At 40.3% G+C, this 17,305-nt stretch overlaps 1 protein-coding gene across 1 annotated transcript in view; it reads left to right on the top strand.

Moving 5' to 3' along the window:
• LOC146799019 (cholesterol 24-hydroxylase-like) overlaps positions 1 to 17,305 on the top strand; it is a 263,806-nt gene that overhangs the window by 198,741 nt on the left and 47,760 nt on the right. The window lies entirely within an intron of this gene.

The raw sequence follows: 17,305 nt of genomic DNA, 5'->3' as shown, positions 1-17,305 counted from the left end.
CATTAGGTATCTTTTGGTTGTTCCTGCAGCTCACATCAACAAAGGTTGCTTCTCTACCGCGATAGCGTCAGGGGCCATCCATGGCACTATCAGAAGGTTATGTTCACAGCCAGGCACCATCTTGGGTTGCATTGCCTCATTCTGAAACTACCAAAAACGTCATTGCCAACCTACTTCAGACTCATATCGCTTGACTGCACCAAAAAGCTGTATGTGTACAAGATCTTTATATATAAGCTTGGATTCGGTTGCACTACCAAAGGTTGTGAGACCACCCTGACATTGGCCTCCATGACATCTGGAAAAGTCGAATCCCCAGCCTGGAACGGAGAGTTTCATTACCAGCATATCACTGCAGAGGTTAAATCACCAATCTGGCACTGCCAATTGTTCTGTTCCCAGCTTGTTGCAATTAAATGTTACAGGACATCATGAGAGAATGTATGCCCACCTTCAAACCCCAAAGGTTACTGGCCAGAAGACACTGCCACATGATAAGAAACCAGCCAAACTTCCTAAGTCCTACATACCCATCTCTCAGCCTTTAAACAATAATGTTTTCATGAGATTTTTGTTATATTGTATTGTTGTTTTTTATGTTTTGTCTGCACGGCGCTCCATCATAGCTTGTTTAAATAGTGCGAACTTGAACAACTCCAAAAACGCAGGTGTGACCATTACGCCACACCCTCTCTCTTTGTTTACATGTTTTCGGGAGGGTGGCCTCCAGGTGCAGTCAGTCAATGTTTTCTTCCATGTTGCACAGCAGTTGAGCTGCTGTGCTACATTGCTTACACAGAAGATAAATGCTGGTCGTATCACGGTGCAGTCATTTTTACTTTCAGCCATATTGCTCAACTACTGTGCAACATGTAAAACAATGACAAAGTGAATAGATTTTGCACTGAATGCCAATGATTGAATTGGTAACCCCAGAAGAATCTGACATAGGTCCAGATTTTTAGGATAACCACTGACACTATAAAAGTTTCATTTAGATTAATTACATGTAAATGTATTATATGTGGATAAGATTGAAAATCCTCAATAAATCTATTCTTCCAGGATTTGCTTTCGATACCCCTGACATAAACTAATTATGTTAGCCATAGGAGTGGTGTATTCCTCAAACTGAACTGCCTCTTGGAACTATCAATAGGTGATACGCAACAGAATAAATTTCTTTAATGTTAAACCTGTAACACCTTGTCACATCTTGCTTGTGTGCACCATGTGTGCCTGTAGACTCTTCTCACTAGTGTACACATAGACCTACTGCGTGTTTTTTTCTCTAAGTTGTGTCTCACCTGTGTGCATTAACTTCTTCCCTCTTGTGTGGATGCCTTTTAAACTTACTCTCCCTTATATCCACTAAGCTATATATTCATATTACCTGTATCCACAAAGCACATCTTTTTGTGTTCACCAAGAAATCCCTAACCTTTATGCGCCTAAATCACTCCACCTGTAGGCGCCTACCACTCACGCCTGTTTGCATAGAACCACCCCATCTACTCAGACTTAAAGTGAACAAATTGAGATTTCCAAGACCACCTTGAGTCCATATAACTGCTCTCACGCCTATTCACATATAGTTTCCTTTCACCTCTGTACACGTTATCTCCTTTAATATACAGATTTTTAGCCCTTTTTACCTGTGTGCATATAGCCCCTTTAACGTATGTATACCAGTTTCTCTCTGACCCATTTGCACCTAGCCCCTTCACCTGTTTGCATATAACCTCTCATCTGTTTACATCCCAGGACCCTATATCTGTGTACCTAGCCCCACACACCTGGTGCCCATTAATTTAAGGACACAAAGACTCCTCTAACCTGTTTACAGCATTGCCGTTGTCACCTTGGTGCACTGATGGCTGTCGCGCATTTATATGCCCAACCCCCTCCTGTTTGAATCTAGATTCATTTGAACTTTGGGCACTCTTCTGTCGCTCACATCTTCACACTCTCAGACACGTTATATGTACAAATGTTTGCAGACATATGTTTATGACATGGTCAAAGGAATTCTCATATTGATAATGCGCACAATCTGCCACACAGTCCTAGCACACACCTGAATCGCTAATACACTTAGGGCCTTATTAAGAGTTTGGTGGTCCATGGCCGGCTGTACCGACGGTGGCAGTGCAAGCGTGGAGAGCTCGCCAGTCTGACCCCCGTATTATCAGTTGCTCGGATTGCCTTTGCAAAGACCGCAGCTGAACCACAGAGATCGTCAGCAGACAGCCCCGACTGCCAGGTCTTTGGTCGGGGAAAGGCAGCCACCATAGGTCAGTACAGGAGAACTGCACTGCTGTCTGTATTAAGAGTTGCCTTTCCACAAGCTGACCCCAACAGTCCGATTGCCTGCATCAAGGTGGCAGACACGAAGGATTGTGGTTTCCTATGTGGCTTTATCAACTTCCAATATTTTCAATGGGAGGGTGTTGCAGTATCGGTGGATGACCATGTGTGGTGCTGGACTTATTACTTAGCACCTTTTCATGGGGAGGAGACATGTAAATGTAAACTTCTGAGTAACTTTGCGCTCAGGTTTTGTGAATAGCCAAAGTAGTAGAGTTATTCAAAGTGTAGGAGTAAATCTCATATGTAAATTATGCACAAGTGCCTACTCAAACAATTCTCCAATTGCCATACCAACAATGTTATTTATGCGATCCGTTGCCCTTGTAATTTACTTTACATAGGTCAGACCACACAGATGGTTAAACAATGCATTTCACAACACAAGAGCCGTATTAGATGCAACGTCACTACCGCACCACTGGTAGCACATTATAAAGAACACAACCACTCTGAGATGGACATGACATGGCAGGTCATAGACCATCCACTACTACCCATCCGTGGCGGAAACCTTCAACTTCTACTAAACAAATGTGAATGTAGATGGATCACACCCTGTAATTCTGTGTCACATGGTCTGAATTCGCTTGATGAGTGGAACACAGATATTACCAACACATAGGACCTACCAACCACTGTTTTATGCCCGTAGGTATATTGTCCCCTTGTTTCAATACATGACCATCCTTTCATCTATTGCTGATCATATGACCAATGTAAACCGTCTACGATTCTTGGCAAGATAACTTTCCTTGACCTCAATTGTCAGCTTCCTTGGCCACTGCGGCTCTCCACCTGTATACCCCAGTATTTGCTTTATCAGTTTTTTAGCAACCGCCTTACACCTATTGTACAGCTTTATGCTTATTGTCCCTAATCACTGTTAACCTTTAACATAACCTGACTTCAAACCCTTAGTTCATGTTATATTCCCTTACTTTGCAAGTGATGTATACAATGCTTGAAACGATCCTTTATGTTTTTTTCTTTTTTTCATTTTGCCCGTGAATGTCCAATTTTACAGGTTGATTCATTGCAATTTACATTATTCACGTTTTTCATGCCTTTCTCATGTTTTTTTCATGAATGTCAATTTACAGCTTGATTCATTGTAATTTCAGACTTTCAATGTCCTATACTTTTACAAGTGTATATTTCTCTCTACCGATCTCGGTGCCTGCCTTCGGCCATCTTTCTAAGAGCCGCTCTTACTTCACATGTACCCCTGGGGCACTAGCATCGCCACTTCACGCTCTAGTCCCTTTCTATTGCACGTACTGGACCCGCCCATACACTGTCACGTGATACTGCCGGCAACCACTTTATCTGGTTATGCCGTGCAGAACGCCCGAGACGCTTCATTCGTCCAATGACCCACCTCTGGAGAGGTGTGGCTCACTGGTTAGAGGCGGCAGATCCACAAGCAGAGAATCGGCCAGGGACCAGGGTTCAATTCCTGACGCGGCAGGGTTGTGGACCAGGGTCAAAACGGACTCGATAATTCTCGCCTCGGTACCTACTCTAACCAGGAACACACTCGGCAACTCTGGGCATTAGCTTGCCTCATCTCCACAACGGCCCCCCACATTCGCCGGGGATGCCTGGTTTCACCTTGGAGATACCCAGGAGGGACCATCTCACAGGGATAGCCAGGACGGGTTCCCCAGCAGTCTACAGCGCCACGACGCCTCAGGGCAGCAGTGCGCTTTACAAGACACATACATTTACATTTACATTTACATTCCGGACTGATCCCGGTTCTGCGTCCTGGACTGCTGCCGATTTTTCCCCAGCCGGACTCTACTCCATTGATCCCTTAACCAATGCTTCGGGTAAGCTCCAAACTCTTCGTTGTCCCGTTCGCCGCAGTTCGACCAATCGCATGGTGACTGCTTTACCCCCTGCACCCCACTGAAACACCAAACCCCAGCCCCACCGGTGGATAACGTTGTCCGTTCATTCTCTTTTCAGAGCGCTGCCTAGTACGACGCACGCTCTAGCTCTTCACTACCATCACTAACTGGTAAGATCATGACGCGGTTCTCCCATTGTTTGGTTTTTCTCCACGGCCTCAGTTTAAATATGTAATTTGTCCTGTTCTCTTCCTTCCCTGCCCAGATACACACCACAGTTACCCTACTACTGTTACTCTGACGTTACAGCACCCCCGTGATTTACTTATCTTGGACTTTCCTCTGTCCCTTGTCACCAGGTAACCTTCTACCCACCCTTCCATGGTCTTCTCTGCCTCAATTTGCTTCTTTGGGTCCCACGACCAATTACTTTCCTTTTCCTCCTGTTCTTATAGAAGTACCTTATGAATCGTGTAACCATAGTCCTGATGATGACCTCAAGCTAAAGAGGTCGAATCGCCGTCAACTCCACAACGCCAATTGCGGCATTGAAAAGGGTCATTCACAAATAATGAAATTATGTTTGTGATTGTAAATACCTTGTAAATACTTTTGTTTGACCCCCATTGTTTAATTGCCCTTCGCCGTTCCACGTTGTTGCCTAAACACTTGTGTCACTGCGCCGTTCACTCACCACGACACCCCCAGTGCACATATGGTTGTTATGGTTACTGTAATTTAGTTGTATTTTGGGCTTCTATCTACAAATAACAACCTTTCACCCTCCTCTTGGTCTCCCTTGTCCCTTTCCTGTGCTATATGATTAATTCTCATGCTTAACGGTCCCCTTACATGATTTACCAGTTGAGACATTGTCATTTTGCTACTTCTTGTGAACCGGCAGGATTTCCGTGCCAGCCACATTGCTGGAATTGCCATTCCCTGCAGTATGGCATTAAACAAGGTCCACAAATAGGGGCCCCAAATAGCAGGCTCGGTACGAAAGAGGTCCCCTGGGATCTTGTTGAGTCCTGGAGCTTTGAAGGGGCAATTTTACTTATGGCATTAGTTACTTCTGTAAGTGTTATCTGAGGGGCCTCAGAGCAGATATCCTGCGGTGGAGAAAGATCTTTAGATGTACTAGTTCTCTCATACTCCAACCGAAGATACAGGGACTCAAAATGTTGTTTCCCAATATCAGCTGCGATGTTTGGTTCGATGGCCTGCTTCCCTTCAATGCTACCTGTATTTACTATATACCAGAAAGCCTTCATATCATGGGTGGATAGGGCCTGTTTCATGGTATTCCACTTGTCCAACTCCTATAGTTGTTTTGCTTCAGTGATGCTAGCTCTATACAGTGCCCTCTTTTCTCTGATTAGGGGTCTGTCTCTGGTTTTAATTGCCTCTATCAATGCCAACTTGGCCATCGAACAACTGTCCTTAAACCAGGGATGTTTGGCCTTTTTACATCCCCTTAGGTCTAATGGGGGAGGAAAAATATCAGCCAGAGTGGAAACCAACACCTCATGGATCTCAGCAACTCGCGTAAAGGACATGAATGTAGCATCACTAGAAATAGACTGTTCCGTTGCAGATCCTCAGCATAAAGAAGACCTGCACAGGACAGCCACACTTTTCATAATCATGCTTCCAAAATATGGAGTTACCTGTCCTTTTTTTTAAAGTAAATGTCTAGTTGCATGCTCTTTAGGAGAAGGGCAATAAAAATGTTCTTGTTTATGTACCGTTTGCATAATTTTAGCCTCTCTTTGACTCTTGCTTATTAACGGGCAATTCAGTATGTTATGCACAAGGAAATCACATAGTGCTGCACGTTGCACCCAATAAATAGAAAAAAGCAGTAAATCAATCAAGTTGTGTACCAATCCTTCATCTATTTACCTTGTCTGCTACTAAATCTATCTGTAAGTCTCCGGAGTAAGGCAATTTACATGCATAGATTAACACTTCCCCCTCTTTACGTGGTTATTCAGACAACTGACTTTCCAAGAGGTAAGAGGTAGTTGTCAATACTTTACATTGTAGGAATTTTAGGAAACATACCTAAGCTACCTAATATGTATAAAAGATCGCTAACATTGGAAAACCTACAATAGTAGATAATTTAATACAGCCAACATTACCAGTAATTAAATATTAAAATAATTAGATAAAATTAATAATGGGCTCCATGTGAAGCTAAAACATGCAGGATTTTCACTGTTATAGGGAATGACATATATACGTAATAATAATGCTTTGCCTATTTTGAAGCCATTAATGTGAGAATGTCTCTTGATATAATATAAGAAATTAAATGATTTTTAATAGCGATGATTGTATCCGCATTTTTAACATATTTTTTAAATTCAATATGATTGTACTTTTTATGGCTACCTTTTTTTGATAGTCGAATAAAGATTTAAACTGAACTGAACTGACATATATGTAATGTGATAGTATAGATTGTTTTAAAACCTTTTCCATTATTGTCTTATCTTTACATCCTTTACATTGATTCATCCATACTTTAAGCATCTAGGATGTCATTTGCAAATCTTTTCTTCCTTTCACTCTGCACCTCTATATTCCTCCTGACAGGAAACTGCTAGTTTAGGCACTCTGATGATTCTCTACTTTTTTCGTTAGAACGATAGATATTTTGATGAGTTTGTATGATAAAGTGAAGTTTTGGTTTTAACTGCTACTTCTGTCCTGTAATACATTAATTCACGTGCAACATTGAGAAATACCGTGGTTCTCTTATCCACCTTCTAAAGTGAAGATGGAAGTTTACTCATGACTCTATTCCTATTGACAAGTGTACTGTCCAGTTAGGTCTGTGTTCCAGGCTGTGCTTGCTCAAGCCATGCTTTCCATTTTACAGCAAACAGATTCCAAATTGATTTTGTAAAATAAAAACAGTGTGCAATCTTCCCGTTTTGAATGATTTTGGCTAAAAGTGACAGCATAATCTATTTCTTTCATGCATCGTTCACACCATACAATTCATATTCTGAACAGAAATGGATGCTACATTTACAAACACAACTCTCCCTTAACAGTTCATGTTATCAAGGGGGAATGTCCTGATTTTCTCTCAATATAGAAACACAGTTATCTTCTGAAGTAGTCAGTTAAATTATTCATTTTACCAACTGTCATTATAAATACCAACATAATACATAAAACACACACTTTAAATACTTAATATCATACAGTTGGTAAAACATTTTGCAATTTTTATGAAAAAAGTGCAAAATCAAAATTTTCTGAGTCAGTTATAAATTCCAACATATCACCATAGGTTTTAACATCAAATGTTGGACTAGGAAATGTAGATCTCTCAAAATATAATCGGGGACAAAATAAAATTAGAAGAAGAAATTCATTCATAAAGTTTTGTCAAACATTTACAATTTTCTTTAAATTCATAATGGCCCTCTTTGGCAGTATACAAATTCTCAGGAATTAAACCTGCTATAAATGATGTATATGCTTATCAGTTATCTTGAATCCATTTTTTACGTTTGGCCACTACTATTAAAAGATTTGACCGACTCAATGTGGTTTTTTTTCTCAATGTATCTTAATACACCAAGAAGTTTGCAAGCTTCAGAGATATCCCTAATTTCATTCTTATCTACTTTAATCTTATATGGAAAGGGAAGCATCTTAGGAATTTTATGTTTATGATGTCCTTAGAAATGGCTTTAAGGCATATAATTAATAGATGAGACAGAACCTTTGTAGACCATTCATTGCTTGCAGTGCATGCTTAGTAGTAACTGCCCATGTGCATTTATTTTTAAATATCACACCTAAATATATATATTCACACACCACGGCCAGCTATTAAGCTTCTAGGAACCACCAAAATACCAGTCTGTGTTTACCCTTTACCATGACCCTGTTTTGGGTACATTAAAAGACTAGAAATGTTCATTACAGGCGACCTACAGCTTATTTACCATTCCTTGAAAACCTATAGCTAATCCATCCACAATCACCACATCATTTGTGTATAACAGAATATTCATTCATTCCCCATAACCTTGAGAGTAAAAGCACTTTCATCTTCAAACTCCATGGTAAGCAGCAAGGAATAGTGTAGACAGCAGAGACACAATGATGCAGCCTTGCTTTAGGTTACTCTGTGTCAGGATTTTCTTAATTCAAGAACTGCCCAAATTGAGAGGAGCTTAGTTAACATAAATATACTACTTTAAATAGTTGAATGAGTAGATGAGAAATGCTTACTTTTTGCCTTTTACCCATAACCAAGGACTGTTCAATCTATTGAAGGTAGTGTTGTATCAAACAAAAGAGGCATGCACAATTGTTTTCTATAAACATTCCCACAACCTCCACAGAGAACATAAACTGGTGTCCAGTGCTAACACAGCTCAAAATGAGGATTACTCCTTTGGGATAATTCCTAATCATACACCCCCCCCCCCAAAAAAAAGCACATTTAAGCAATAACTTTTGATAATAAATCCAAATGGAAGATTAACCTACAAGACCCTGATTCCGAATCTCACTTTCAGCATAGTGGATTGATGTGTCCAAGAAGTTGGTATCTCCCAATAAAGAAACTATATGTTGAAACACTGCCACATACAGCTCTTCCCAGAACAGTACAAACATTTTTACTGGTGTATTTGAAACTTTTGATGGCCCGGCAGTAAAATATTTCACATTAGCCAAGGTCTGGTCCCTATTCACATGGCATGCTGAACACGAAAACGGGCATTAATTTAGCCTGATTAATAGTACTCTGCACAATCTCAGTGCTAATGTACAAAAACATGATTTTCTGGTATCAGATTCAGACCTTAATGTCTATTTCATAAAGCACATGAACAAACAATGTATCACTTAGCAGCAAAGGGTGATAGAGCAAAAGACTGAGGAAATATGACTGGAGAAAGGGTTTTGTATTGGCCATGGCCAGGCAAATGTAGTGTCCGCCAGGCCTTTATTAACCTGAACAGTCCTCCATCAACCTTTACTTGATTGCACTTTCTGTTCTCTCTGCCCAACTGGCTTTCAATGCCCCTGCATTCCAGATGGAACCTCTAACACATACCCGTGTATTACATATTTAACACTCTATGACCTCAACACAGATCAACAAGTATAATCAATATATAAATCAATTGTAGTAATATATTTGCAACTTACTTTAGACTTACTCAACTGATTGACTTTAAGTTACTTTCTGAAATGGAGGTGATTCTTAAGGCCAGTGCAAAGCAATCCAAAGGTTAGGAGAGAGCGCCAAAACAGATACCCCACCAAGTCCTATAGTCTTTATGGTATTTTGAAAATGAGAGTAAGAGATGTTCTGAAAAACGAAGAGGCCTGTTACGGAAATATATTGTATAGCGAGAGGAGATAAAACCTGGCAAAGACCAATAAAATTAGTAAGAAATCGTAGAAACAACACTAACAGTGATGGTGTAGAATTCATCAGCAATATTATCCCTAATGTCGCTGATTTTTGCATGAAAGAATTTAGCAAGTTGTTAACAGTAAAGCTGAGTTATTTTTTAATGCAATGACTGTTTTGCCTAAGAGCTCATTAATAACATTAATCAGTATTTTTTAATTTTTAGGTGTAAATTTGTTATTAGAGTAATGTTGAGGATGGACTTCCTTTGTAGCCATTTAATATTTTGAAATGGGTGCTTTCTATTCAGACTTTTTTTCTCAGTTGATTATTAATGCTCCAAATGAACTCACAGACAACTGCCTATAGTGCACACCAGTGTGATGCACCTCCTTCCCCTCTGCTTATTCTCCTCAGTCATGTGCATTCTTGCATGACGGTTCAAAGTCTCCTTTGCAAACAGAAATTCTCTGTTGGTGAATTTACGATCTTCTATCACTATTGAAGTTTTACACAGCAAAGTCAAAAGTCCTTCTGAATATAGAGAGAATTAGTTTGCCAAGTGTAAACACAAATGGGGGGAGAGAGGAGTAGAGTGGAAAACAGAAGATCTGGACTGGTATACATAGCCACCAATGTATGGTGTGCAGTTTGACATTATATCACAGGGTGAGATTAAGAAACCTATTCTGGCTGCACACTGCAAAACATACCAGACCATATGATTAGTTCTGAACTAAACCACTTTCCCACATCAATACATATTTCCCCAGTTGTTTCAAGTCTTACCTGATTCAACAAAAGGCAAGGCAATGACGAGCCACAGAGTAACTAGGATACTACCTCCAAAGACAGGAGAAGCAGGTCAAACAGTCCAGTACAAAAGTGTAAAGGATAAAATAAGTTTGATGTAGACAAAATAAACTAACAAGAGGAAATCAAAGTGTCAAATTGAGTAAAAGTGCATGCTGCGAAAACATTTTCAATTCAAGAAGGGTTAATTTCATTACAGTGGACATCAGGGTATGAGAGCTGCTGTCCAGCCCATCCAGTAGCCTTCAGAAAACGAACTTCTGTTAACCTTCAGGAAGCAGAACCCCACTTTAAGAGATGCAAGTGCATGTCTGGATACATAGCACAACCTTACTTCTTTCCCCAAATGTTATCATACTAATCAGGTAGTTCACAACATCACACAAAGGACAAAACAAAACAAAGACAAGGGAAAACGTCTGATACTAAAAGCAGCAACGATACAACATACATATGTTGCTAGGCAAGTCACTTGTTGACTCAGCCTTTACCACCCAGGAAAATGTCCAGCTCTCCCTCGTCCCTGACCGGCATCCCATCCCCAAATTGTGCCCCAGCTTCCAGTGGCTGGTTCAGCAGCTCATCTATTGTCCTCAAGCTGTGGTAACATTTCAGCTACTGTGCCTCACTGGCAGCTGGTTCTGTCACGACGAAGAGTGAATTCCTACATGTGCATCCTGTAAAAATCAAATGGACCACATTGAGAGGCTAGTCTAACGGAGCTTCAAAGGTCTCCCTGACCACAGCTTTCCATTTAGCTTCTTAATGAGACAGTGTGGAAGCTTGCAATGTATGTGTACTGGGTCACTGAAGGTGCTAGAAATAACACTATGCTCAAAAATTGTAAAAACTGGCAAAGTTTGAATGCAACTCACTGTGACAACTTTACTGGTAGCACATGTATACCTGCTTTACTGGGCAATGTGGAGAACTCCCTCTCCCTTGTGATTAAATTTGTTAAATATTTATTTGGTGATTATTATTTATGTAAGTAATTCTGTAAGTTGGTTAGTTTTTATTTTATTTTGTCGGTGTAGTTTGGGATTTGTTTGTATATATTTTATCTTTGTATAGTTAATTTACTAATGTACATTTTACTAACAGTTTGTTGGTTTTATATATCCTCGCTCAGTTTGCACCAAAGCTGCGGATCACTCGAAAGGCGGGTGCTTGTATGCTGGTGGTGCCCAGCTTATATTCATGCTCCAAATCTCTCCTCCACACTCCAAACAGAGACTAACAGCACTCGCGTGGGCAGCCTACTAAGTTTATTAGCGTAACAGACGTGTTTCGGAAAAGTCCTTCCTCAGTGAAACACTGAGGAAGGACTTTTAGGAAACGCATCTGTAACGCTAATAAACTTAGTAAGCCGCCCAGCGAGTGCTGTTACTCTCTATTTGGAGTGTGGAGGAGAGTTTTGGAGCATGAATATATATATGCTGGGCACTTGCTGTCAATGATACTGCTTATATCTATGCAATAAACCGCACAAAATCAACCAAAACACGCTGTGGTCCGTACCTGTTTGATGGGGGATCCCGAGCAGAACAGGACTGTGGAAATCCATATATATATATATACATACATATACATATATATTTATATATTTATATTACCTACTGGCGGTCGCCAGTAGGTAGTTCTAGTTAGGACCTATTTTCCATAGGAAATCCGCAACATTCTATTTGGAATAACTTTGGCGCCGTTTGACGAATCTTCGTGAACTTTTCAAAACGTTTGGCCAGCTCCGGTCCGCTCCTATCCTGTAAGTCTCGGGATGATTCGTGTAGCGGGGGCTGAGAAAAAAGGGGGTTCCCAAAATGTGTTTTCCCCATGCAATTTCCCATAGGACCTTTAGCCGCAGCTACAGCCCGAACTGCTGAACGGAATTACACCAAATTTGGCAGAAAGGTAGACCTTGGTTCAGAGCCGTGCCTTTTGCTTGAATGGTGTAAATCCGTTCAGTAGTTCCTGAGAAAATCAAAATCAAAATCACATATATATCTGGGCGGAGCCTAACCACACATCTCATCTGATTGGCTGTCAGTACTTCATCCAAGAAGTGTTGGCAGCCATCTTGGGACCAATATACATGATGGCACCTCATTAAAAAGCATTGCAGTTAATAGAAGGTTTTAAGACTTTAGTTACATTATAAATCATTTGCTGATGGTACCATACTCATTTTAGGAATTGTGGTGTGTTCTAAGGTGATTTTACCATGTGAAAAAGCCTTCTGTTGTGATATCATGAATCGTGTTTGAGAGAAAACTATTTTCTCATGCTTTTCCCACAGAGGTTTGGAAGGTGATCTATAAGCTAAACTGAGAGCATATTTTCTGTAAATTCACATTATCTTTCTCAGTCATGTGAGAATGAAGTCTGACATTCTCAGTAAAACATGTACATCCAACAAGGGCAGAGACTGTCATTTGATTCCCTTGTGTTCTACTGCAGCTTCCCAGAGTGTTCTAAAGAACAACTAGAGCGCTAACAGTCCTACTTATGACAAACGTATTGCACACCTGAAGCCATCTTGATTGGAATAAAGTGGTAACTCTGAAGTGACCTGGTTCCATGAGTTGAGGTGACACAGCAGACGTAGCCAGGAGATGTCTTTATGATATTTATTAAGTTAATAGGGTCCATAGAATAGCCCCACCAGGAGCAGCCTGCTAGCTGCTCAGCCCATCCTCCTAACTGTCTCACACCACACCAACCTCCAACATTCCAGTCACGTCAACATTCCACATGGAACTCTCACACTGGCTGAGCAGCTAGTTACAAGATACAGGAGAACAGTAATAACCTTACATGAAGATACTACAGTATCTCCCTTCTTTACAATTGAAAATAAAACAAACAATACTAAAAATACAAAGCAATTATACACAAATTATAAACAAGAGATAAATAGTCCAAAACCCAAGGGTAAGATGAATAAACTATACCACGAAAGGGACCCAGACTATAAAACGGCAGAAAAAGGATAAGAAAAAGGATGAAAAGATAAGAATAAACTATCACCATCCTCCTCTTATAATAAGACACCAAAGAGAACATTAAACTCACTCACTATCACCAACCTCCTCTTTTAATAAGACACGAAAAGAACGTTAAACTCCCAAACAGAAATTGAAAAGACACCACATAAGATACATATGAAAAAAAACGCAGAGAATTACAATAGAAAACGACTACTGGTACTCTAGAAATTGAAGAAACATACAGGAAGAATCACTCCCAGAACAAATATACAATGGGTGGATCTCACCCATCACTAAAACGTAGGAGGGACTAAGACCCCCTAAACTCTGAGTATATGGGACTAACACCCATTAACAATAACCTAGGTGGGACTAACACCCCTAAACACTAAGTATATGGGACTAACACCCATTAGCCATAAGCTAGGTGGGACTAACACCCCCTAAACACTAAGTATATGGGACTAACACCCATTAACCATAAACTAGGTGGGACTAAAACCCCCTAAACACTAAGTACATGGGACTAACACCCATTAACCAATTTAATAGGTGGGACTAACACCCCCTATAGCCCGACAAGTGAGTCACAGCACACTAACACACAGAATAGAAAACAACGTGCAGCACAAAGTGACTGATACACACTACACCAAATGAAAGTGGTATTAAATCACAACACCAACATAAGTATGCAAAAACATTCTCGCTAGTAGTGCAATAATAAATGGTGACCCGCCGATGAGCGATCTCTCACCCGAGTAGTGAGACACTGGATACACTCTCACATAGTGCACCCCAACATGAATTTTCCATTAGATAGCATCAAAGTAAAAAACTTTGCATACATATTTAACTGACAGTAAATTGGTTCCAGATGACAGCAAACAGGCTCTGTAAACAAGGAAAGCATAAACAAGCATTGCAAAAATGCACACCCACAGTTAAATGTACACACGAAAATTAAAAATTGCCACACACATATTGCATAGTAAGACAATAAAAAACGAAACTTCCACCATCAGACTCCAAGTACAGGAACAGAAAGGTAGATATATTGTGTGGATAAACTTCACTCGAAAGGAAAACATAAGAACATTTCAGTCAAAATCGAACTTGGCACAAGGTGGCAGTGTAACACTGGGCAGTGAATAGAAGAAAATACATGAACAATCCAACACTGCAGTCGTGAAAAGAACTGATCTGATAAGACTTCCAAGTATGTTTTGCCCGTTTTTTCATGTTCCAATTTCCTGAAATACTGATGTGGAACAAGAAGAAGAAGACAAATAGATCCTCTCACCGGATAGAGCTCAATCCTATTAACATCCACGAGCAGGCAAAAAGACAAAGAGAGCGTGTAATCGCTGCTCCCACGGCGACGTTCTAGTCAGCCAAAGGCTTCAATTACCTTTATTTAAACTGCCAGCATAGGAAGCAGACGTGGTTGGCAAAATACGTGGTTGGCAAATTGAACACCAGCAATTCAGGTGGGCGATTGCCAACCCCAAGATGGCGGCACGTTAATAGCGTCGTGCTGAGTGGCTTACGGCAGGCTCTATCTGCACAGCGTCAATAGGAAGACAGAGAATACTCCGGAGGACATCACAAGATTCCACAGCTCTGCGTGACACCAAAAACTAGGTAAGGTGGGCGCGCTGTAATTTAAACATGAAAGTGGCAGTTGGAGAGATCAGGTCTCAACGTAGGCCAAAAATCTAATTTAAAAGACAAGTCTCACCTGACTTTGCCATGCCATTAGCCACTGCCATGGAGAAGCTGGAAATTTTCCAAATCTTGTCAGCAATGCTCCGTATCACATCCACAGCTCTCCTTCATGTGAATTCTCCACGCTGAGAATGACCACAACAGTGCACCTTTTTAAAACCCAATCGTTGTGAGAGGACACAACTGTAGAAATGTATACACACATTGTAGATCCATGTGGCATGTAAAACTCGTTTTTAAGCACCTCTAAACCGCCTCCACATGTAAGACTTGTTGTGCGCTGTATCCAGAGTTGACTGTATGTAGAAAGTCATTCGCCAAATGAAGTGACCTGGTTCCATGAGTTGAGGTGACACAGCAGACGTAGCCAGGAGATGTCTTTATGATATTTATTAAGTTAATAAGGTCCATAGAATAGCCCCACCAGGAGCAGCCTGCTAGCTGCTCAGCCCATCCTCCTAACTGTCTCACACCACACCAACCTCCAACATTCCAGTCACGTCAACATTCCACATGGAACTCTCACACTGGCTGAGCAGCTAGTTACAAGATACAGGAGAACAGTAATAACCTTACATGAAGATACTACAAACTCTTAAAACATTTAATTTAAAAAGGAACAAAATGAGGGGGTTCATTTTGCCATAGAAAGTATGATTAGTGCTGCAGAAAGAAAAATTAGGGCACATTTTGAGTGACTTCTCAAATCCTCTTCTATTTCATTAAAAAATTCTGACATGCAGACTGAAACATGCACTTTCAATAGCAGCAGCAGACTTCCCTGGTGAGCAGTAGCTTTACTACAGTGATCTAATGAGCAGCTAGAGTGCTAACATTCTGAATTTATGGCAAATGTGTGACATCTGAATACCTTCTTGATGGAATCAAAGTGAAAAACTGAAAGTATTTCCTACTGAGCAGACTGTAGTAAATGAGGAAATTAGGAAACTTTATAACAAATAAGTCTCCCAAAATGGCCATCAGAGACAAAAGAGCCCAAATGTAGCCCAAATATCACCCAGATGTAGCCCAAGTATAGCCCAATGACAGAATGTCCCAGAGTGTTCTTAAGAACAACTAGAGCGCTTACTGTCTTACTTATGACAAACGTATGGCAGACCCGAAGCCACCTTGGTTGGAATAAACTGGTAACACTTAAATCATTTAATTTAAAAAGGAACACAATGAGGGGGTTCATTTTGCCATAGAAATTATGATTAGTGCTCAAGAAAGGAAAAATTAGGGCACATTTTGAGAGACTTCTCAAATCCTCTTCTATTTCATTAAAAAAGTCTGACATGCAGACTGAAACATGCACTTTTAATAACAGCAGCAGACTTCCGTGGTGAGCAGTAGCTTTACTACAGTGATCTAATGAGCAGATAGAGTGCTAACATTCAGAATTTATGGCAAATGTGTGACACATCTGAATGCCTTCTTGATGAAATCAAAGTAAAAAACTGAAAGCATTTCCTACTGAGGAGACTGCAGTAAATGAGGAAATTAGGAAACTTCATAACCAATAAATCTCCCAAGATGGCCACCAGAGACAAAAGAGCCCAAATGCAGCACAAATATCACCCAGATGTAGCCCACATGTAGCCCAATGACAGAAGTGTGCAAAACACTTATTTTTTGTGTTTTTGCAGTTTTATATAGTGCAGACTTGTCAGGTATTGGAGTGCTTTACATGAGCATTGGTTACATCACACAAGATCAAATTCATTTTTGTTGTAGACATGGGGCGATTAAGTGATTTGACCAGAATCACAGAATGTTGAGCTGAAGCAGAAACTCCAACCTGGTTCCCCAGTTGCAAAGTCTGCAGCTCTGGAAATAACACCACATCCTCTCCCCTAAGTGCAACATTTAATAAAGTGGTCAACTGGATAAAAAAACATAAAGATAACAAATAATTTAAAAGTGCTTTGTCGCTATTTGAAAACTCAGAAAATATGTCCTCATTTTAGTTTTTTAGAGCACTAACCATAATTTTGATGCAAATAAGACCCTCTCATATATGTAATTTCTAAAGGAAATGCTCTAGGTATTACAGTTTTGATTACATCAAGATGACGTCAGGCGTTCCACACTTTTGTAATAAATATAGAATGTTTTTTTTTTTTTTTTTAATTGAATTTTTATAACATGTAATC

Source organism: Triturus cristatus, chromosome 9 (assembly GCF_964204655.1).
Source record: "Triturus cristatus chromosome 9, aTriCri1.1, whole genome shotgun sequence".
In the NCBI taxonomy this organism is placed as follows: Eukaryota; Metazoa; Chordata; class Amphibia; order Caudata; family Salamandridae; genus Triturus; species Triturus cristatus.
This window is presented reverse-complemented; position numbering and strand designations above follow the sequence as displayed.